Below are 25131 nucleotides of genomic sequence, written 5' to 3'. Positions count from 1 at the left end.
AACTACCACGTTAGAAAAACTGAGAAAGACTGCTGGAAGATGAGAGGCTACATGGCAAGAAGCTTCCATCAACTCAGTCATCCCAGCTGAGGCCTCAAGTATGTGAGAAAGACCATCCTAGATCATCCAGTCCTAGCTGAGCCAGCCCAGACTAGTAAACCTGCCCAACCAGCACACTGAATTATGAAAAATAAAACATGATTGTTTTTTAAATCCATAAAAATTTGGGGTGGTTTGTTACCCAGCAAAAATTAACTGATACATCTGCTAAAATAAGGATGAATAGGATGGGAGTTTTCTACATGACTCTAGTGAGTCACTGGGCATCCTGACTATGTTATATAAAAGATGCTATTAAAGAGGACTAACGAGATACAGGGAAGAAAAAAAGGTATCCAGGGGAAAAAAAGGGAGTAATTAGAAGCTAGGAAAGCAATCCAGGGCGTGAGTATGAGAGTACAACAAAATTAAAGTCAACTATCTGTGACTACTTAAAGCAAGGACTTAAAACTGTAACATTACTTTTCTGGATGACACTAATTATTATGAACACAATCTGTCCACTTGACTGCAAGCAACTTGACACAGAAAGGTCTGTTTCTTAGTTAGCTTTGAATCTACCACACCTGCTTCTCTAAACCTTGTGCCTAGCAGGGTGACTGGTATTTTCACAGGTGATTAGAGAATCTTTGAAAGAGGAGTGAATAATAGAATGAGGAAAGAAATGACCTGGTGATTAGCTATGTGATAACAAAGTTATGTGTCTACATTTTACTCCATATCTCTTTTGATGTCAGGCTTTGCTTTCTCCCAAATTTTTTTTATTTACGGCTCCTATTCTGTTCAGAAGAATAAGTAAGGTAAAGATTATGTGATAAATATGAATCAGGAAGGCTCTGAGTGAGGGCATCTGAATTTTATAATAACATTTTATAGCAGGGATTGTATAACAGCCATTTTATAACATTTAGATATATTTTTCCCTCCTGGGTGTTTTACTTTCTGTTTAACTCAGATGGCTGACATTGTTTGTAAATTTACATATAGATAGATAAAGTAGTCATGTAATACTTATTGAAATTTTAGAGGGTGTTTAATGCACCAATACCCACTTTTTTTCCAGTTAAACTAAATGGAAGGGAACTATAGCCATCTAACCATAGACAGTTTTCCTGGGAACCTAAAATTGAACTCATCCCCAATTTAATTTTACAAAATCATTCAGCTCCACATTTCAAAGTAAATATATACTATCATTTAAATATAAGAACTACACCTTTAGAGCAAACTTGGGTAATAAAATATTATATGATAAACATAAGTGTAAAAAATTTAGAATTCAATTGTGTTTATATACCTATTTAGCTTCACAGATCAGTTGAATTACTTTGAAACTCTCCTACTCTGGATTGTTTTCATTTCATCCTTTTAACCTAATATACCATGAATTATTTTGAATGTACTGATGTGCCTAGCCCTATAGACCTGGCTCATAGTAAGAACAATATTGTTCCAAATTTCATTTTATGTGCATAATATCACTTGCATAATAACTGACAGATTATTTTTATATTTAACATATATTTATATTACAGTCACAGTTTTAAGTTTTGAATCTTATTTCATATTCTGTATTTTAAAATGTTTTCGCACATCAAATCTGTATAAATACTTTATGCCATAGGTGCTATTATTGTGTGTGTTTTGCAGATAGGGAAATGAAGGCCTCGAGCAATACAATCATTTGTCCAAAGTCACAAAGATATTAAATGATGGAGCCAAGATTTGAATGAAGGCAGCTTCATCTCAGAGTTAGTAGGCTTTTAAGAAATTCTGCTTTCTCTCAAAAAATTAATAGAATGGTTCTTGTAAAAAGTGAACTTCCTGGGACTTCCCTGGTGGCACAGTGGTTAAGAATCCACTTGCCAATGCAGGGGACACGGGTTTGATCCCTGGCCTGGGAAGATCCCACATGCTGTGGAGCAACTAAACCCGTGCGCCACAACTACTGAGCCTGTGCTCTAGAGCCTGCGAGCCACAACTACTGAAGCCCACGTGCCACAACTGCTGAAGCCCACGCACCTAGAGCCCATGCTCCGCAACAAGAGAAGCCACCACAATGAGAAGCCCACACACTGCAATGAACAGTAGCCCCCGCTCGCCCCAACTAGAGAAACCCAGAAAGCCCACGTGTAGCAATGAAGACGCAACGCAGCCAAAAAAAATAAAAATAAAAAGGGGGGGTAGTTCCTAAGGAGGTTTGAAGCATGATTTAATATGGGAAATTAATTCCAAAGAAAGTTTCAAAACAGCATCTATTATGTAAAATGTGGTATACCTCTTTTGTTTTGTTTTTTTTTTTTTGGTCTCATGGAGCAGATGTTTCTTTACCCTAAGCTAACAGTCTCCTTCCTGTCTCCTTCCTTTGCTGAACTATAACACGAGTAGGCCTCCAGGCACTGTTATTATGACCACACATTCATCATACACAACCACACTGCTGATACACCGCCGTCTGCCGGGATTTACGATGGATTTAATAGCTGAACTGACTGCGGCATGATCCATGGGAACCTGTGCTTCCCTCCAATGCAGTTATCTGCTCTTAGAGTGAATGGTCATAAAGGAAAGATGGGGCCAAAGGTAAAAAGGGCCCATGAAAAGCAAGCCAGGCTCACAGCATACAATGAATAAGTCACAAACACGGGTATGCGGCAACATTAAAAATCCAAGCAAGACATGTATGAGTTTTCTCGCCATGTTTCTTCCTAAAGAGAATGCTTCTCTGGTTGCCAACTCCAACTAACAGGTGATGAGAAACCCACTCAATTTAGGACAGACTCCCACCTTCCCTTCTGCCCCTTCCATCTTTCAGGTCAAAGAGGGTGAGCAGAACATCTTTGTCCTTTGATAGGTCTTCCTGCTTCCTCTTCCCAACCTGGAAATCCAATTCGAAGAGTTAATGGTTTGGTCCTTTCCTAACAATCCAAACTACCCTGGGAAATGGGAGGAGTAACCAAATGGCTTTGAGCCTGACAGTCAATGGAATCTCCTTCCTGGGAGTCAGAAGGTCAGTGGCCCACTTAGGCCACACTTCTCAGAACATGAACTTCAATAGCTAATTAGTCTTTACCCCCAGAACCTCTAGTAACAGGGCTGAGCTTTGTGTACTGAGTCTTTGGGTTCCTTCTGGCTCCTAGCAACCAAACAAGTAGCCACCCCCCTCACCTTCTTAAAGTGCCTTGGCTTTACCATCTGCAAAATACAAAAGTAGTGGAGAACACGGAACACCCTAAACGTCTAACAATAGGGTGGGGTAAAGTCAACTGTGACAAACCCAGGCAATGGTACAAGGCCATTCAATGTGACGGTTTCTAAGAGCTTCTTCATAACACAGGTAAATGCTGGTATTATTTAAAATGAAAACGTAGAATGTAATACATGATTTCAACTATTCACAAAGATGTATAGAAACAAAATACAAAAGACTTGAAGGAAAATATTCAAATGTTAGTCAGTGGCTTCATTCGGGTGAAGGTTTCTTGCTGAGTTTTTCTTTTCATAATTTTATGTACTTTCTAAATTTTTTAGGTGATCATTTCTTATTTAGATTTTTTAAATTCTCCAGTCTCCGTAAGAGATTATCAACACGATGATGAGCCCTAGGAAGTTGCTTAGTAAGTCAATCATTAATACCCTCTGAAGTAACTCTCATATCTCAAAGTTCAGGTTAATTTCTTGCTAGTCCCTCTTCTCTGTACTTTCCTTTCTACAGTTCTCTCTGCCTCAAATGAACCCGCACCCCACCGGTCTCCCCATCTTATAATCCAGTATATCCTTTGAAGTCTGGCTCAAATGTCACTTCCCCCTAGAAGTTTTCTCTAATTCTCTCTTGCCTTGAATCGCATAGCACTTCATACATACCTCTCCAAGGCAACAAACCTTTCCATCTAGCACTATCATTATTTCAAGCTCAGGTCTAAGCCTGAAAGAAATTTTAGATGCATGGGAAACTGAATTTATCTTTGCATACAATACCTTACACATCAGAAGCATCAATTCTCGCAGATAAAGGAATACAGATGAAACATATAGGAAAAAGGATAAATTAGTAAGCAAATTATTTACTTTAGGTTTAATTTTGCAATCTGTCCTTAGAGAGTTTCCCATTCTCTAGCCAAATGCCACATCCTAAATTTTGGCGCTCATAGTTTCATAAAGTTATTAGCCATCCTCCCTAATTGAAGCCATCCAGCATACAACATATCTGTGTTACATAAATGCAACCACCAAGGAAGAAAATACAATACAACTTCTAATAAAATACTAGGTGGGGAACTCCATGAGGGCAGGACCTGTGAATCTTTCTCATTTTGGTGTCCTCCTGGTGCATGGCAAGTTCTCAGTACATGTTTGTTAAACAAATGAAAAGAAATAAATGAGTGAATGAACAGGTATTGCATGAGTGAGCTGAGTGGCTGCAGGCATGGCACATACGAATGATGTTTATTTTGCTTGCCAGCTGCCATTGGGTTTCTGATTACTACATTCGATGACACTGGAACCCCAGCTCACCTTTCTGTGAGCTGTGAGATCCTGGCAGCCCCCTCAAGCTGTATGCTAGAGGTAATATCTACCTGATAAGTCCTCGTTAGGGTGGTATTAGGTAAGTGCATACAGAGGACTAAGCACAGTGCTCAGCAATGCGTAAAGCATGTCATGAAGGCTGCTATGAATGTGAAGAGAGAGCCTGTTGGAATAACCATGGGTGAATTAGCAAGCAAACGTCTTCATTCAAACCTTTCCTAAAATGCAATTTTGGGACATCATAAATAAATTTTCCATGCTTCCCTTAAGTAAAACTACTTGAAAACTTAAGACAGAATCACTTAGTTTCTGGATGTCCCATGTAAGCAATATACACCCTCATGCATGACACTGTTCTTGTAAATCAAATCCTGCCTGGAAATAGTGCCAATGGAACATCAATACCAACTCTTTTTCAATTTGACTGTAATGAAATACACTAGTATGAGAACAGCAGACACCTTCCTTGATTTACAGAGCATTTACGTTTATAAGAGAAGGTCACTGATATGTATTAAAGTCTTACAGTTTGCAAGCCACCCCTCCTACCCACCATGAATTGAGAGGTAAGAGTTGTAACTGGGAGATTCCATGTAGCTGGAATTCTACTTGCTCTGACCTTAAGCAAGTTGCTATTCTCCATGTCCAAATCTCCAAGAAAACAAGATGCAAACATTTGCTCTGAGTGGCCTGTGAGATTTAATTGAATAAAAATAGCCTAAAGTTACCTTCTAAGGCAATAAGCATGTAGTTGTGGCTGCACGCAGTCATACACCAGAGCAGTGGGACTGTTCCTGACTTGTTTGTTTTATGTAAAAATCACATACACAGAGTAAAATTATCAAGGTTGCAAAGCCTCTGGAAAAGTTTTATTTTATTGTTTCAAAACAGTAGTGCCTGGCTGCGTGTCCCTTCAGCCGTGGACTTCAGATTTCATTCCTCCTGGATAGGAAGGCCGTCTGGTCATCTATCCTGACATTTGGGGCCCTTGGGTGCTTACCTCCCTTCCCCCCCTCCTCTTCAGTGAAAGGGGCTGTAAGGATATGATTGTCATAAGACTCACGGGGGAACGGGTCTGACCACAAGAAAGACCCTCCTTGACACTCATCAGCCATTAACAATCTAACCAGCAGTGGCCTTTTTGTAACCGTAGGGCAAGGTTAACAGTTGATACACTAGGAACGGGACTGCCCCGGGAGATGTGGAATCAGAGGTCAGATGGTTTGAGAGTGTGTCTTTAATCTGTTTGGGCCCTAACTGTCAACTGCAGTGGGAAAACTAGGGGCTCAGTACTCTTACCTTCTCAGCAAAAGAAAAAAAGGCTGCTCTTTTCAGAAAATCAAATTGTTGTCCACTAACCCAAAGAGACAAGTTCTCTTTTCTTCTGTTTTGTTCTGGCCTGTTTGGCTTATCTATGGAGACAGCTCATGCTTTTCAAAAATTGGGCTAAGCGGTCATTCAATATTACGTTGCTAAGTTATCCTTTCTAGGTTAAACATGTTTACTCCGTATAAAGGCTGAAATTCTACTCAACTGGTGATATCCTGTGACTAACAGAGGGAACCCACTTTTTCCCAGGCACAGATGAAAGATGATAGTCAGACAGCAAGATGGGGTTGGGAAGTTGTCTTGCAGGAGCCCAGGCTTCCCCCTGCCTCCAGATTACCTGGGGAGCCTGTTGGAATGACTGGATTAGTCAGCAGGTCTGGGGTAGAGACTGAAATTGCGCATTTCAAACAAGCTCCCTGGTGATCATGATATTGCTGGTGGACCATATTTTGAGAATCATAGAATTAATTGGGATTTGAATCTTGCTTTCTGGAATTGCTTCCTATCAAAGGACTAGACTGGGGCGGGGAGTGAGAGACCGAATAACATGTGTGGTGTGAAGGGAAGAAAGAGCAGGCCCAGGGATAGCATGGAGCCAGGCTGGGGCTCCAGCTCTACCATTTATTTAATAGCCACATGACCTTGGGCAACTCCCGGGGTCTCAATTATTTGCTTTGTAAAATGAGAGAAATAATCGCTCTCTCACAAAGCATGGGAGAACACAAAATATAAATGTGTGCACGGAGACTTGAGTCTTACAGGATCTCGTGATTGATTATTGGTTCCTGGCAAATCAGCCAAATCCATGCATTCCTCATCTTCTAGGACCCACACCTGGCTACATTTACCTGCCTCCCCTGCAGTCAGGTAGAGCCATGTGACTGAGTCCTGGCCTGTGAGTGTGTTAGTGGTATGTGTCGTAACTAGGCATGCCCATTAAATCCTCCTCCACACACTCATGCACTCTGCCCCCCTCGGGGAGGACAGACAGCATCATCCCCCGGGGGAACTTGAAAGCTACAAGTTAACGATGACAGAGCTGTCATCAGCCTGGATCACTGAAAAACCGAAAACATGTGGCAGCACCACCAACCACTTCATCTGCCCAGTACTGTCACATGAGCAAAAAATAAACTTTTACCATATTTGAGCCATTATCTATTTGTGGCCCTCTTTGTTACAGAGGCTAGCTTAACCTATGCAATGCCTCTCCCATTCTTTTCCTTCCCTCCTTCCTCTCCCCTACCTCCCTACCATGTTCTCCCCTGAAATAGCCCCACGTGTATCTTAAATTACAGTGTATTGATTAAAAGAATAAACTCTGAAATTGGAAAGGCTAGGTCCAAATTCATCTCCATCCTTCCCTTTCACGACATTGGATAAGTGTGCCTAGATAAATTTCCCAACATCACTTCCCTCAACTGGGGAAGAAATAAGTATATTTCTCACCTTTTTGGAAGGTCACATGAGATAATGCCTGTAAGGCAGTTAGCATGTTATCTGGACAGACTTAGCACTCCATAAATAGCTAGCTATCTTTCTTCTAAGTCTAGTCTGATATAAATATGGTCCCATTTAATATTATGCCACCTGCTTTCTCCCTTACCCCAGTAATGCTGTCTCGTAAGAAATATCATAAAACATTGTTCCTGTGGTTTTAGACACAGCATTTCCCTCCGTATGGTAAAATTCTAAAGAGCGTCCATTGCATTCAAAGAATTCCAAACTGGAAAAAAAATTTTCACGCATCTTAATCATGGTTATATCTTTTTCTTTCATTTGAATGAATGAGTATTACAAAGCTAAAAGGGAGAAGGAGGAAATGGACCAAAAAATTAGCACAGATTTTAAAAATATTACATAAGTCAAGAATTTTACCATTTGAAAACCTGGATTGTACAGAAGAAGCAAGACCCTCAGATAAGGAGGGATATTTATATAATACATTTATTTGCTCTCTTGAGCCACAAATAAAACCTATCAGCCAGAAGAGAAATCCTCAAATGAAACACAGCTTCTGTTGCCCAGATGGGTATTCCAGAAACAAGGCATAGGGGAAAAGAACAAGGCATGGTTTTCATAGGACAAATGATATTCTTCTCTTTAACACTGTGGTATGTTTAAGGGTAGAATTTCCCATTATAAAAACACATTACCCAAGGCTGATGGAAATAAATTTGTTGTTCCCAATCATACACATGAAGGCTCATATATATATATGTAATTTCAAACGTGTTTGAATGTATAGAAATAGAACAAAGTCAGAATATGATTATTTTCAGGTAAAAGACATGTTCAATCTTAACATCTAAGGAGCACTGTGTAGAAAAGACTTGTATAATTCCTTTCATCTTACTTTTACATTTCATTCTTCTTCTAATGGCATATTAGCAGGATTAGCACTGCTGTTCATAAGAGGCTGCATGCATCAAAAGTTTATTGAGGGGGAAAGCAGGGGTGGTGGGGATGAATTGGGAGATTGGGATTGACATATATACACTAATATGTATAAAATAGATAACTAATAAGAACATGCTTTATAAAAAAATAAAATAAAATTCAAGAATAAAAAGTTTATTGAAAGAATCTGCCACAAGTAGCATGAATTCAAGAAACATTCTAAAGGAAAACCAAATAGACCAGAAGTCCATAGAAAACCATGTACATTCATTCCTCTAACACTTAACTTGTCCTTCCTATAGGGAAATGAACTATGAGAACAACACAACGCTGGCCTAGAACAGGAACTGTGAAATTCACATTTTATTCTTTAAAATACTCTAAATGCAACTCTTCCCTCTAACACTTCTCTCCTGCCCATGAAATCCTGTTGATTCTACCCCTTGGATCTCCCTTGAATCTGCCCCCTTCTCACCCCCAGCCTAGGCTAAGTGTCCATCACTCTTTTTCTGGGCTGCTGGAAAGCTTCCTAGTTAATCTTTCTGTCTGCAGTCCGTCCCCTACCCTTCCCTTTATTGTCTAGACAGAAGGCCGACTAACTTTTCTAAAACTGAAAGTTTTATCAGAAAGTGGGCAGAAGATCTAAGCAGATATTTCTCCAAAGAAGACATGCAGATGGCCAACAGGCACATGAAAAGATGCTAACATCCCTAATTATAAGAGAAACACAAATCAAAACTACGATGACTCAAACTGGTCAGAATGGCCATCATCCAAAAGTCTACAAATAATAAATACTGGAGAGGCTGTGGAGAAAAGGGAACCCTCCTACACTGTTGGTGGGAATGTAAATTGGTGCAGCCACTATGGAAAACAATATGGAGCTTCCTTAAAAAACTAAAAATAGAGTTGCCATATGACCCAGCATTCCCACTCCTGGGCATATACCTGGAAAAGACGAAAGCTCTAATTTGAAAAGATACATGCACCCTGGTCTTCATAGCAGCACTATTTATAATAGCAAAGACATGGAAGCAACCTAAATGTCCATTGACAGACGAATGGATAAAGAAGATGTGGTACATATATACAATGGAATATTACTCAGCCATAAAAAGGAACGAAATAATGTCATTTGCAACTACACAGATGGACCTAGAGATTATCATACTAAGTGAAGTAAGTCAGACAGAGAAAGACAAGTATCATATGATACCACTAATATGTGGAATCTAAAAGAATGATACAAATGAATTTATTTGCAAAACTGAAACAGACTCACAGTCATAGAAAACAAAGTTATGGTTATCAAAGGGGAAAGTGGGGGAGGAAAGGATAAATTAGGAGTTTGGGATTAACAGATACATGCTACTATATATAAAAAAGATAACAAGAGGGCTTCCCTGGTGGCGCAGTGGTTGAGAGTCCACCTGCCGATGCAGGGGACACGGGTTCGTGCCCTGGTCTGGGAAGATCCCACATGCTGCGGAGCGGCTAGGCCCGTGAGCCATGGTCGCTGAGCCTGCGCATCCAGAGCCTGTGCTCCACAATGGGAGAGGCCACAACAGTAAGAGGCCCACGTACCGCAAAAAAAAAAAAAAAGATAACAAGAACTTACTGTATAGCTCAGGGAACTATATTCAATGTCTTGTAATAAACTGTTATGGAAAAGATTCTGAAAAAGAATATATATATATATATATATATATATATATATGTACAACTGAATCACTCTGCTGTACACTTGAAAGTAACATAATATTGTAAATCAATTATACATCAATAAAAAAGGCAAGTTTTATTATGTCACCTGATTAAACCCTTCAATGGCCCACTACCAGCTACAAGATAAAAATCCATTTAACAACACAGCTTTAAGAAGACTTACATAACCTGTTTCTCCAATCATACTTTTATCATCCACCCCAAACACACACACATACTCCCCAACCACAGTGCCCAATTCTGTATATGACATACCATCCGAACACAATACTCTTACACTATCTGCTTCCCCCTTCTTCACTTGGCTAATTAAGTCATTATCCATGACTTAAGTAGACTCTAGTACATATAAGTTGAGGCTCTGGAGTCAGACTGCCTGGATTCAAATCCCAACTACACCTTTTACGGCTGTGTGATCTTCTGTGAGTTACTTAATGTCTCTGAGCCTGAGATGCCTCATTTGTAAAATGGAGATAATCATAATGCCTACTTCAGTAGGACTGTTTTGAGGATTAAATGAGTTAATACAGAAATGACTTAGAAGGAGTCTGACATCTAATTATTGCTCAATAAATGTTAGGCAGGACTAATAATAAACATAGTAGTAGAATCATGCTGGGCTCCATCTGCAGGTCTTTCCCCCTTGATTGTATGCTTTGCAAAAACAAGTATATCATTATCCCTCCTGCAAAACATTTATCTATGCCAAACATTCAATACATTGCTCTTTAATAAATATATACCAACTGAGGATTTGAAGCAATCAAAGATTTCCAGTCCCCGAAGAGTTCTCAGCCTCCCCTGAATCACATGGGATTTCCTCCCATGTAACTTTGAAGTATTTTACACTCATACACACATACTATATATATATATACGTACCTACTGTGTAGATACTGTACTATGTACCAAGAGGCAGAACGAAATGAGAAAAATAATTCCTGTAACCAGAAGCTCACAAGCTAAGTCAAGTTAACTGCTCCCAGTGAACAAACTGCGAGGACATTTTCATTAGACACAAGAGCAAGTTGACCTTGTCTGGTATCAACCTAGACCATCTTTTAATATTAAGGGTGTGCTCACAGTGAAACGTGTCACGCCTACTCACCCTCAGAAATGGAATACACTCTAAAACAATTTGATTAACGGCCTCTCCTGTAGCTTATTAGCTTTGCACAAAAGAACCTAGAAAGCACATGACTTGCCACAATGAAATGTACGTAGAACATGCTAAAACAATCTTGTCCAGGCTTATGTTTGACTGGGGGGTCAGGTGGCTTGATCATCTAAGTTGGAGCCCTTTGTAGACACTTTATGATGATAACCATGGCAGCGTGTAGGACATTAGTCATGCTCCATCTTGAATTTCTGATCGCCCATCAGCATCCTCTTTAGCAGAGCATTTTTAAATGTCTACTAAAGTGCCTAGAATGCTTTAGCTACAAGTCCCTGATCTGATTTAGTTTCATCAAATTATTTTCAAATAATATAGCAGAATCCCACTGCAACAAAGTTCTGTTATTAAGAAGGTTTTTATACATCAGGTCAAAACATATCCCTCTAAAATCCAATAAGCACACACTCTAAAAGCCTCAACTAATGTGGTTAGCCTGGACATTAAATGTGACTTCTGACTCCAGGCCCAAGTGCTGTAGAAAACTCCACTAAAGTTGCACATGGGCAACCCTTCTTGGAAGAAGCTCAGGATTACTAATTAGTCATCTCACTGGGCCACAAATATTTTATGCAGGATGTATTACCTACTCATACTTCACATTGTTCAAAAATGATTGATGGAGGTAAGTAATCTGGATAAGCAGGTATCATCTTAATGATAAATGCACATAATTAGATACATACGAAATAGTTTAACTGCAATGGAAAAGCTAAAAGTTAGTGGTTAAAAGCATAGACTTTGTTACCAGGCAGCCCTGGGTTCAAGTTCTTGATGAGCTATGTGAATCTTGGGAAAGTTACCTAACTTCCTTTAACCTCAGCTTTCTTAACACTTAAATGTGGGTAATAATACTACCTACCGGATAAGGTCATGAGACAATGAATGTAACACACAGGATGTCTGGGGTATTGTAATTATAAGAAAACTTCTTGGTTTCTTCACCCCTGACTGTTCAACTGAGCCTAAGAAAGCACAGTGCCATCAGGGTTCTGCTTTTCAAATAAAATTTAAAATGCAAAACCAAAAAACTTGAGATAATGAATGATCACCGAACCCTTCAGAAAAGAGATGGGGGATAAGTCCTCAGACTGGATGAATCCAAAGCTGGTTAATTACATTCTGCCCACTAATGCCTTTAGGAACCTGAAACTGAATGATGTAACCTTTTCTCCTTTTCTTAGCTGTTAGCTGGTAATGCTTTCTCCTACTGTAATTGATAAACACATTTCTACAATGAATCATCAAAATATGCTGAAATCATCAAAATATGCTGAATCATCAAAATATGCCTTTCCTTTCTACAGGAAAGGATCTTTGGGAATAAAGCCAAAAATGATTCTACTTTTTCAAATAAAAATTTAGGTGGCCTTCACTGGCCTTTCAGTTCTAATCTGGCACCAATCAACAAATAATTCATTTAAAAAGTATTTCATCTTTTGGAAAACTCATTGAAGTGATAAGAATGGGCACCTAATACAGTCTAGGCACTTGGTCTAACTAGCAGAATAGAAAAAATTCCAGTTCTTGAGATTTGTCTAATTATCGTGTTCCTATTCAGGAATCATAATCAGACTATATAACTTGATGAACTGTCGTGATGAACATCTAGTTTGAAGTCATCCAGGAAAGGGAAGACATTTGTCTTCTTCATTTCTTTGTCATGATTAAGAGGCAAATTAGACCTATTTAAAAATATATAAGGAGATTTTAAATAAAAGGACACTCTCAAAACTTTTATACTCTCAAAATGAAAGTCAGGAATGGTAAATACATACAATGGAATACGATTCAGCAATAATATATGGATTATCTTTATCAGAAACAACAGAGAAGAAACTCAAATACACTGTCCTAATGTGGGATTCAACACAAATTGTATGGTTCCATTTCTATGCTATTCTGGAAAACGCAAAGCTATTAATGATGGAGGGCAGATCAGCGGTTGCTAGGGGTTAAGGATGTAGAAAGGGCTTAACTACAAACAGGCAGCAGAAGAGTATTTTTCCGGAGTGATGGAACTGCTCTGTACCCTAATTATCAGTCAGTGGTTACATGACTCAATGTATTTGGCAAAACTCATATAACTCAAACCAAAAATGTGAATTGTACTGTCTGTAAATTCAAATGTAAAGTTTAAAAAGAAGAAAACATACAGTTCATTGTTTACTGAGGCCTAATCTTAACACTATTTAAAATTGTAGTAGATAGGTGGTTTCTCTTGAACAAAAAATGGGATTTCATTATAAAATCCCAGGAAAACCCATTTTTTTTCCAGCTTTACTGAGGTATAATTGACAAATAAAAATTGTGTATATTTAAGGTGTATAATATGATGTTTTGATATATGTATACATTGTGAAATGGTTACCACAATCAAGCTAACATCTATCACCTCACATAGTCACCATTTTTCTTTTGGTACTTTTGTGTGGTGAAAACATGTAAAATCTACTCTCAGTAAATTTCAAGTATACAATACAGTATCATGAATTATAGTTGCCATGCTGTACATTAGGTCTCCAGAACGTATTTATCCTATATAACTGGAACTTTGTACTCTCTAACATCTCTCCATTTCCCCCACCCCTCTGCCCCTAGCAAACACCATTCTACTGTTTTTACGAGTCTGACTTTTTCAGATTCCACATATAAGTGAGATCATGCAGTATTTATCTTTCTGTGTCTGGCTTATTTCACTTAGCATAATGTCCTCTAGATTTATCCATGTTGTAAATGGCAGGATTTCCTTCTATTTTAAGGCTGAATAACATTCCAGTGTGTGTGTGTGTGTGTGTGTGTATCATGTTTCCTTTACCCACTTATCTGCTGACAGACACTTGAGGTTGTTTCCGTATCTTGACTACTCTGAATAATGCTGCAATGAACACAGAAATGCAGATATCGCTTTGAGAAACTGATTGCATTTTTAAAAGCTGTAGTATATACTGTAGATTGTCTGTGTACTCCATTCCACCCTTCTTCGGTTGGGGAGGCCAGAAAGCTAAACATTACATTTCTAAGACTTCTTTGCAGCTGGGTTCTGGTTAGAATTGGAGCCAATTAGAAGCACTAATTAAATATCTGAAAGACAGTGGCCATTTTCCTGCTGCTCTTCTCCTAGCAAGCAAGGTCTGAAAGATACAGGTTTTAGAGGAAGTTGTGGCAGCAATAGCAACAGTGGCATGCCTTTGAACTCAAAAGTCCAGGGGTGGACACACATTCCTCATTCTTCAGTCTTTCATGCCATTTTGTAAGCACCCAGTCCCCTGTATTAAATCTCTTCTGCTTGAAACACCTGGAGTGGTTTCCATTTCCTGACTTCATCTCTGCTGATATAAAAGGCCAATTTATTTATAAAATAGTCCCATCTCATGGTCTTTAAAGATGGGATTATTTAAACATTCCAGAAAGGTCCCATTAAATTCAGCAATCCATGGCCAAAGTAAGCTACCACTGTTTTGCTAAGTTTTCAGTATCACTCAGCCCTCTTTAACTGTGTTGGAATGAGGATAGATGTTAAACAAATTATCTCTTATAGGTGACAGCTCCAGGCTGATATCTGATAGTATCAAACCTAGCAGAAGACAGACTCTACTTCCCAGGTATCTCAAATAAAGTTTCAGAATTGTGTTTAATCCCAACTGGTCAGATCCAGGTATTCTGTCCATTCCAACCCTAGCTATCAGTCCCATGACTGACAAATGAAGACAGAACATAAACCCTTTTACCTTCTGATAACTGTTAGCATGTCCCTCATAGGTTTTCTGTTGTTCACTACTTGCGGATTTTAAATGTATCTTTCATTTCATGTTAACAGTGAACCACATTAGTCAAGCCTAAAATAAGTACTGCAGACTTGTTTAAAGACAAACTTCCCATGAGGCTTGGCAAACATAGCCTGAAGTATTAGGAATAAGTTTGGATGCTTAGGGACTGAGATACCTGCATTTTTACACTTCTAGGTAAGATACTTGAGGAAATACAATGTGCTTACCCACACTGCTCAAATGCTAACACAAGCACAGCATTTTAGACAAGGTATGTGATGACAAGTTCAAAAAAATGCATCCGTGAGGATAAGGGTCATGGATGAATGGTTGAAAAATATACATGTACAGAAGGTGCACCGTACATTTTTATTAAAGGAATGAATAAGATGTGCATGTATTTTGGGCTCTATAGGAGTAAAAAAAGGTTGGCTTGAGCTAATTAGATGGTTTCTTTATCTCTAAAGCAGGAGTTGCTCATGGCAGTGGCTTCTGGTTGCCTTTGCCCCTTAACATCACTCCCCATTCCATTGACAAGAGTGTCCTAATAATGTTCTTCTTGAAGTCCTCCCCTCTCCTGCTCTCCATTCCTGAGGTCCCAGCGATACTGAATCCAGAAGTGCAGCTTGTGACCCGGGCTCGGATCTCCCATGGCGAGGGATGGAATGCGCCTGGCTAAGGAATGGACAGAATATTGGATCTGACCAATCGGGATTAACAAGTTCACTTGTGATATATGTGATACATTTGATATCTGATATATCTGAGCTACCTGGGAAGTAGAGTCTTTCTTCTGCTAGGTTTGATGCTAGAGCTATCAATGACTAACATGTAAAGTCAGAGAACTGTCCAAACATAGGAGAAGGCACGTCAGAGGGACAAAGGAAGCCAAGTCCAGTACAATTAGACTAATGAGACCCTGGAACCAGCTGTATCTGAAGCACCTTTCCAGCTACGTGAACCAAAAAGTTATCCTTTCCTTGTTTAAAACTCCGAAAGTCAACATATTAGTTAATTTTATTTGTTGGTTTGTTTTACTAATTTTTGTCATCCAAAGAGCCTTTACTAAAACATTAACCTTCAGCCCCAAATGTATATTTTCGTGCATACCTTCATGTTTCTAGAGCAGTTTCTTTAGCTTTCATGAGATTCTCAAATGAGTTAATTCCCCAAAAGATCAAGAATCGCTTTTCTAGAGAAAAACAATCCCACAAAACTTGACCAAAAATTGCCCATTTATGGCACATTTTTATTTTTACCAAAAACAAACAGAAAACCCTGACCAATTTCTACTTCTAAATAGGAAAGTAGATAAGGAATAATCATAGAAAAGAAGAAAGGAAGTAATTAACCATGGCAGGTCAGGGATTTAAGATCTTTGTTGTTCTACAAATTCTTATTTTTTAGCATCACCCTGAATCATATCAAACACACTGAATGGTACTCACAGCAGATGTAGTTGGTATATAAGTCCACGAGGATGATTTAAGTTACAAGTTGAGATAATGTCATGGTTGATAAAATAGTTGACAATGAAATGTCTTATTTGGGAGACATTTAATGAAACAGTCATTTTGTTGTAGCTTTCATCTTATATTTTGAAGCCAATAAAATTTTTTCAGAACTCACCTATTTTTTGAGAAGGCTGAAAATATCCTGAAACCTAGGAGCTATACTAGCATACTTAAATGATAAAGTGATTAAAAATTATTTTTAAAAGTTGCCACACAAGAATATGCACACAGTTCTGGGCTCCATTTCCAACTATTTTACACCCAATCTGCCCTGTTCTGATCGTGAAATCTCGAGTTGCCTCTGCCTATCCAAAGGTGATCACTGCACAGGGCTCGTTCTTCTTTATTGGTAATGTAGAAGGCTCTACTGATGGAATTAATGGATCCTTAATGAATTTTTCCATTTCAAAAGGAAATTCTGCAATTCAATGTTAATCTTCTAATTTATAATTTGTTACACTTTAATGTTAATCTTCAAACTTATAATTTTATTGAGACCGCTACAGACATAGCAATGAATCACAATATACAACAAAATAAAATAAAAAACAAAACAACTCAACAATACTCTGCTCATCCTCCACCTTAGAGAAGTGGGTCAGATATCAGAAAAATAAGTTTAAAAAATATTCTCAAGTAATATAGGGATCCAGCCTGAGATGGCAGCTTCAAAAGAGAAAAAAAAAGGAAGAAAAAATAAAAGTGTTAAGTAACTTTCTTCAAGGAAGAATGGGAAAAAAGGTTTAAATGCCTCAAAATACAAGGAAGACAACACCTACCAATTACTAAGTTGAAACAAGTGCGGAACAAACTTAAAAGAACATTTTTTCCCCTAGATTTGCCTACAGGTATGTGGGAGGAACTGATTACTGATAGGCGTATAAATAATATTTTGAAGGTAAGGAAACCTGTCATTACAGTTTTAACATCTTTATCTAGAACAGTGTTTCTCAGAATTTAACTTGCAAATAAATTATCCGATTTTCTTGAGCAAAAAAAAATGCAAATTCTGATTCAGTATGTCTGGGGTGGAGCCAGAGATTCTGCAATTCTCACAAATTCTCAGGTGATGATGATGTTGACAGTTAGGAGACCACACTTGGTGTATCAAGTCTCTAGACTTCAGTATTTTTTTTCTTTTTTTGCGGTATGCGGGCCTCTCACTGTTGTGGCCTCTCCCATTGCGGAGCACAGGCTCCGGACACGCAGGCTCAGCAGCCATGGCTCACGGGCCCAGCCACTCTGTGGCATGTGGGATCCTCCCGGACCGGGACACGAACCCGTGTCCCCTGCATTGGCAGGCTGACTCTCAACCACTGAGCCACCAGGGAAGCCCGAGTTCAGTATTTTTTAAGAGTTCCCCTTCAATTTGAATCAGCTTGCCAACAAAGATATTGTAACATTTATAAACAGTGTTAAAAGTTCATACTTATAGAGGTGATTTTCCTTCACTATAGATTAAAAGAACACTTCTCAACTTTATTTTTTCCAAGTACTATTTTTGGAGCAGTGGCCCTCACTCTCAAAGATTCAGCTTCAGCAAGTCTGGGGCAGGGTTCAAGACTTTGCATTTCTTGAGCCCAGGTGATGGAGAAGCTACTATGCTTGTTGCCCCACTGCTTTAGGGCAAACATCAAGAGTCCTGCTGGAAATTTCTGTAAGAATTCATGAGAATAGAAAGTCTTTACTATCAGAAACTCATCAAGTATTGGAGCTTCAGGTGACCTGAGATTAATCTTTCCCAAGGTCCTCATTTGAGAGGCAAAGAGCTTCAGTACCAGAGAAACTGGGTGTCTTACCTGGAGCCACAGAACTGGTTAGAGAAGCAAAATGAGGCCCAGAACTCCACTCTTTTATCGTTACGCAAGGAGTCTTGTCCCTATATCACACTACTGATTTTTCATCTTTTTAAAATATTCCTGAATCACTTGCTGATGGATCCCTAACAACCCAACACTGAACACATTTCAGTTCTTCCAGTCACTCTCTTTTTAGAAATAATCTCCAATAAAGTGTTTCTAAGTGTGGCCCAAGGGTCTCCTCTATTGGAATCTCAACAGAGTTTGGCTTGCTTAAAGATACAGATTCTTAAAGTTGTCCCCAAACTATTGAGTTTGATTCTCTTGGGCTGGTAGCTGGGAGTCTGCATTTTGACAAGCGTACATGCAAATGCCCCTCAGTGGGACTGTTTGATGAACAGGTCCATAAGATGATGGTTCAACCTTGGATGGTTCTCCTTGGAGGAGAGGGTTTAAAAATCCCTATGCCCAGGCTGCATGCAATTACATGGGAATCTCCAGAGGTGTGGCTCAGGTATCAGTAGTTGTCAAAGCTCTCCAGTGATTCCAATGTGCAGCCAAGGATGAGAAACAGTACTCAGAGATTTCCAGATACTTCTATATTTCTATCCAATATAAGGATGTTAAACCATCAGACAAAATGATACTTTCTTTTAATGAATATAGAAATTTGGTCACCTGGAATACCAAGGGTATTAGAGCAGTTGGCTTCAAAAATTCCAGTCTGATCTGGTAAACCCAAATGCTTCTATTCCAACAAAATAAGTTGGAAAAAAAAGTTCTGAATTCATGTCAGCAGGGTCCTACTGAGGTGGGGCTTCCTGTTTGCCTGCAGAACTAGAAATTCTTGTTATTTCCATCTGGTCACTTCTGGCAGTTTACAAAGCAAGGATTTTTATAAGAAAGTATTTTTTTATGGATTTCTGGTTAAGTTACTAAATAATAAATGTTTCCCTGCAAATGAGCAGTTTGATTTAACAGCAATGGCAGGTTATCGTGACCCACGTCAGTTCCCAGGATTATTTTAAGGAGTAAACAAGAGAAAAGTAGGAAAATAGAATTCTTGTAAAGTAGAGTGTGTGAAATTCATCTTTATAGACTTCAAAGTCCAAAACGCTAATGGCATGGATTTCTGAATTGCTGACAAAGATGTTCTACCTAGTAAGTTTCTTGAGGGTATCTATATTCTAAACAATCAACCTAGTAATTTCTCCATAATGAAAAGTTTTTGGTTTAGCTCAAAAAGAGCTCAAGCTTCATGAAAAGATGCCATTTTAGGGACTTTAAAAACGTGCAGAGCTGGACATAAAAACAGAGGTAGGTTAGTGACTTAATATATAAGTGACATTTATTAACTTCAAGATAATGACTACCTAATTAAAAGCAGGCTTGCCTTTATTCCCGTTTTACCCCTAGGTTCTTCATGACATTTTTATTTCTTAGATTCCATATATATGTGTTAGCATACGGTATTTGTCTTTCTCTTTCTGACTTACTTCACTTTGTATGACAGACTCTAGGTCCATCCACCTCACTACAAATATCTCAATTTCGTTTCTTTTTATGGCTGAGTAATATACCATTGTATATATGTGCCACATCTTCTTTATCCATTCATCCGATGATGGACACTTAGGTTGCTTCCATCTACTGGCTATTGTAAATAGAGCTGTAATGAACATTTTGGTACATGACTCTTTTAGAATTATGGTTTTCTCAGGGTATATGCCCAGTAGTGGGATTGCTGGGTCATATGGTAGTTCTATTTGTAGTTTTTTAAGGAACCTCCATACTGTTTTCCATAGTGGCTGTACCAATTCACAGACTTACTAGAGAACGGACTTGAGGACGCAGGGAGGGGGAAGGGTAAGCTGGGACAAAGTGAGAGAGTGGCATGGACATATATACACTACCAAATGTAAAATAGATAGCTAGTGGGAAGCAGCCACATAGCACAGGGAGATCAGCTCAGTGCTTTGTGACCACCTAGAAGGGTGGGATAGGGAGGGTGGGAGGGAGGGAGGCACAAGAGGGAAGAGATATGGGGATATATGTATATGTATAGCTGATTCACTTTGTTATAAAGCAGAAACTAACACACCATTGTAAGGCAATTATACTCCAATAAAGATGTTAAAAAAAAAAAAAGCAAGCTTGCCGATACTTCCATTTTGACGATGATATTAACACCTTTATTGCTTTTCTCTTTCCTTTTTTCACCCCACAGATCACCTCTCAGTGCCAAAACAGGACAACATACACTATGGTTCCCACAACAGACACTGGCATCTCTCTCCATCCTCATCCTGAACGCTGAATTTCCAGCAGAAATGCACTCAAAAGGAAGCTTAGGTGAGGGCAGGGGAAGGCTCTCAGCTGAAGTTCAGACAAAACAATTTGGCCGCCATCCCTCTCTGGAAGAAGCCCTTTTAACAGCCCTAATCTGTGGTTCCTAATTTGCTCCTCTGTCTAATCAGCATTCCTCAAATAGTATGTCCTAAAGTTGTTGGGAGATCTCGTGAACTGTCAGATTCTGATTCAGTAGGTCTGGGGTAGGGCTTAAGAGTCTGCATTTCTAAGTTCCCATGCGATGCTAATGTTGCAGGTTCATGGACCACATTTTCAAGTGCAAGGAGCTAGATATTATTTTTGGTGGAAAAGAAAACACAGTGATGGTGAAAGGCTATGTCCCCTGCCCCACATCTACTAAGGGGTCAGTGGTAGTGGTCAATTTTGGAGAGCCCATGGAGCCCACAACTTCTTTGAGAATTATTATCTGACCCATTTCCATGGCATATCAATGGCACCTATATTTGTGCTAGGACCTTACCACTGGCCAGAGCTGACTGGACCAAGGATGGACATACATGTGCTCAAGCTGAGCCAATCAGCTTCTTCCTCTCTTGAGAATTTGGGGTCAGACTTCTGAGGGCCAGTCATGAGTTACTTGAACCAGGGGATGTAAACACCTGGAACCGTCATTGTACCTCATGTGGAAAGAGAAATGGGGACAGAGAAAAATAGCACTGGAGAAGCAGAGATAAGAGAGCACCTGAAAATCAATTGCCGCCTGGATACTTGAAAGCTTTTTAGTTCCTATTTTCAGATTCTTCCTTTCTTACCATGGGATCCCTGGAAACAGCCCTGCATCCTTTTGATAAATTCCCCTTTTTCTTGCTTAAACTAGCTTGAGAGGGAGCCTACAAATCCTAATGCAAAGGGAAGGTAGTTTTACTTTTCATCAGCGAATACACTGTCTGTCCCAGAGGTCAGGATCTTAGAGGAATAAAGAGTTCACATCCATATCCAGTAGTGGTGGGCAACTTCCTGGGGCTACCTGTGAACAATCCTATGACCTTCTGTGAATCATTTAAAAGGAGCCTTTAATTCCTCTTGAAATGTCAGACAATGTCAACTCTTCAAACTCTTTTAATAATTAAGGCTCTGTTTACTTCAATCTATGTCCTTCCTTCCCATTTCCTTCAACCTTATTATCCTTACATGCCAAGTAAAAAGAAACCCGGCCTATTCCTCCATCACTCCCCCCTAAGCAGGTGACTCGCATTCCACCCACAGGAGAGAGGTGGCTGGCCCACAGAAGGCATCTGGGAGGTGGGAGCTTTGATTTTTATAAGTTCCTCTCTCCACTCTCTCATTCATTTGACTACCTGTTTGATCCTCCCATCTTGCCTTATCACACTCTTCCTTATTATAATCCTTGTAAATGTCTCTGATCTTCCACCTAAAATAAAAATCCAGTGGTTCTCCTCAGGTGGTACCAGCTCCTGGATTCCTACCTATCCTAAAGACAATTCCTTCCCCCACCTATCCAACCCCGTTCATCCACTTGACCTCAGAAGATATAATTCCACACACACCCCTTTCCATAACCACTAACACATCCCATCTTTCATGATACGTATTAGACTTGGTACCGGTGGAATTCACCTTGACAAGGCTAGCTTATGCCTAATGAGTCATCCGTTAGGGGTAAACAGCCTGGCAAAGATAAGCCTTTAACCTTCTGCCTCCTTGAGACAAGAACAGAATCTAGATTCATTTTTGTCCTGAGATGCATGGTTACAGCTCCACGCCACTTTGCATTAATGAAGTTTCCGCCTTTTCATCTATTGGTGGGTACAGAAGTGTACAACCATCTGTTTTCATTCAAGATATGTCTCTGGACATGTCTTCCACATCCATAAAGACTTCCATTCACCTAATACAGCTAAGAAAATTGCTATTGATTATGACAAGGTAAACATTTCATTATCTTTTCACTTATGGTATCAATTGTATACTAAAACTCCCCTAGAAGAACAAATATGTTCAATCCCAACCCCAATAAAAATGCAATATATTCATTTCCAATTTAAACTCATAATATATTTTTCATTGATTTCTCTAAAATGATCTATTCCAAAGTTATTAAAACTATGCCTATGAAGAATATTCAATGCCATGAAAAAGCACTCCAAATATAATGGTTTTGGGGAAAAAAACAGAAGACATACACATGATATGTCCAAAGTTTCAAAATATAGTTTATGTTTATGTCTGGAAATACTAGAAATAAATATAACAAAATATTATTAATGGTTATGTCTGGATGATAGGATTGAAGTAAATAGTTCATTTCTTCTTTGTAATTTTATGAAGTAAAAAAGATCTTTTCAGGGAATTCCCTGGCAGTGCAGTGGTTAGGACTCAGCGCTTTCACTGCGGTGGCCTAGGTTCAATCCCTGCTTGGGGAACCAAGATCACACAAGCTGCATGGCGCTCTGCCCCCCACCCCGCAAAAAAGGTTCTTTTCAGTGCTCATGAACACGTATAATTAGAGAAAAAGTAAACATTACCTATATATCATGCCCTACATTCATCAAATTAAAATGATTCATGCATCTCCTTTGTTTTGACTGTCCTGTGGGAAGTACAGTTCACTACATTAATGTGATTTGCTGACAGGCTTCTTAAATTTTGTGTTGGAAAGGAAGCACTGGAGGAAGACTGCTGTATTCTTTCCAAGTGCCTTAGACTGAAAGGATGAGATAAGGAATCAGCTTTAGGGTTGGTTTGAAAGTGATAACACATGCCTCTTGGACTAATACACTTGGGGTGGGGGAGAAAAAAAAGGTTGGCTTTAATACTTTTTGTGTAACTTAACATTTTTTTTTAAAAAATTCAAAACATGTTGCTTCCTATCTTCTAAGGCAATGTGTTCTCTTCTAAAAAAGCCCTAACTGTTCAAACATATTTAAATATTTATTTTATTTCTTCAAGTATTTTCATGTGGAAAAATACAGAAAATTATCACCAAGTAAATAAAATTATAATTGCATGATCATCTGCCTCTGAAAATGTGTAAAACAAGAAAATACCCTTCCAATCAGACTTATGAGAGATAAGCAATGTTACCAGGTACTGACTATGCATACGTTCGTGTGTATACATACATATATCATGTCTATGTGTATGGCAGCATATACATGTATATGTATGTGTACATGCATAGTTATAAAGTAGATATACAAACATCCATGTTTTTAAGAAAAATTAAAATGACATCAAGTTTTACATACTTCTTTGCAGTTTGCATTTTTTGGAACACATAAAACATATTTCTCAAAGGGAACAACTAATTCCAATAGCATAGCCATTTTAAAATTTAATACTGTCAAATTACCCAAACAAACAAACAAAAAAACTATACAATATATTCTGCCTTTTGGCCGGAACCGCCATCTTCCAGTAACTCACCAAAATGACCAACACAAAGGGAAAGAAGAGGGGCACCCACTACGTGTCCTCTAGGCCTTTTAGAGAACATGGAGTTGTTCCTTTGGTCACATACATGCGAATCTACAAGAAAGGTGATATTGTAGATATCAAGGGAACGGGCACTGTTCAAAAAGGAATGCCCCACAAATGTTACCACGGCAAAACTGGGAGAGTCTACGTGTTACCCCGCATGCTGTTGGCATCATTGTAAACAAACAAGTTAAGGGCAAGATTCTTGCCAAGAGAATTAACGTGTGTATCAAGCATATTAAGCACTCTAAGAGCTGATATAGATTCCTGAAACAGGAGAAGGAAAATGATCAGAAAAAGAAGGAAGCCAAAGAGAAAGGTACTTGGGTTCAACTGAAGCGCCAGCCTGCCCTACCCAGAGAAGCACACTTCGTGAGAACCAGTGGAAAGGAGGCTGAACTGTTGGAGCCCAATCCCTATGAATTCATGGTATGATGGATGTAAAGAAGATAAAAGACCTGGACTGTAAAAAAAAAAAAAAAAAAAAAAGATATCCTCCACTTAAAAACTTTCTTGAAAGGCATATGATTATTTTTATTATGATGACAATAATAAAAATTAAAACAGTCCAGGAGCTTGGGGTGGGAGGGAGAAATGCCTTCAATGTAAATGGTGGGTTGTTTTTGCTTCTTTGTTTCCTTAAACTGGGTGGTGATTAAGAATATTTATTATCTCGTTCTTCCTCATGCTTTTCATATATTTTACAAATATCCTTTCGAAACTGCTCAATATTTAATAAAAAACAATTTTCTAAAAGATATAAAAGTATAAGACAAAAAGGCTTCCTTTCCCATCACACCAGTCCACTCCCACAATGGTACAAATAAATGGATCATTTCTGATTTCAACTCCTCTAGTCTACCTCTATACCTCTCTAGAGGCAGCACTATTCAATAGAACTCTAGCGAATCACATATGTAATTTTAAATTTTCTAGTAACACATTAAAAACAACAAAAAGAAAATGGTAAAATTAATTTTAGCAATATACTATTTAAATAGACTGAAAATACTATCAGTTCAACA

At 38.7% G+C, this 25131-nt stretch overlaps 1 protein-coding gene and 1 pseudogene across 5 annotated transcripts in view; one reads left to right on the top strand and one right to left on the bottom strand.

The window, feature by feature from the left end:
• Positions 1 to 25131, bottom strand: part of PLCB4 (phospholipase C beta 4) — a 428120-nt gene that overhangs the window by 187023 nt on the left and 215966 nt on the right. The gene's annotated exons all lie outside the window — the stretch shown is intronic.
• On the top strand, positions 23988 to 25085 carry LOC101279733 (60S ribosomal protein L21-like; annotated as a pseudogene).

The sequence above is a fragment of the Orcinus orca genome, chromosome 16 (genome assembly GCF_937001465.1).
Source record: "Orcinus orca chromosome 16, mOrcOrc1.1, whole genome shotgun sequence".
Lineage (NCBI taxonomy): Eukaryota > Metazoa > Chordata > Mammalia > Artiodactyla > Delphinidae > Orcinus > Orcinus orca.
Note: the sequence above shows the minus strand (reverse complement) of the source record. Positions and strands in the feature narration are given on the sequence as shown.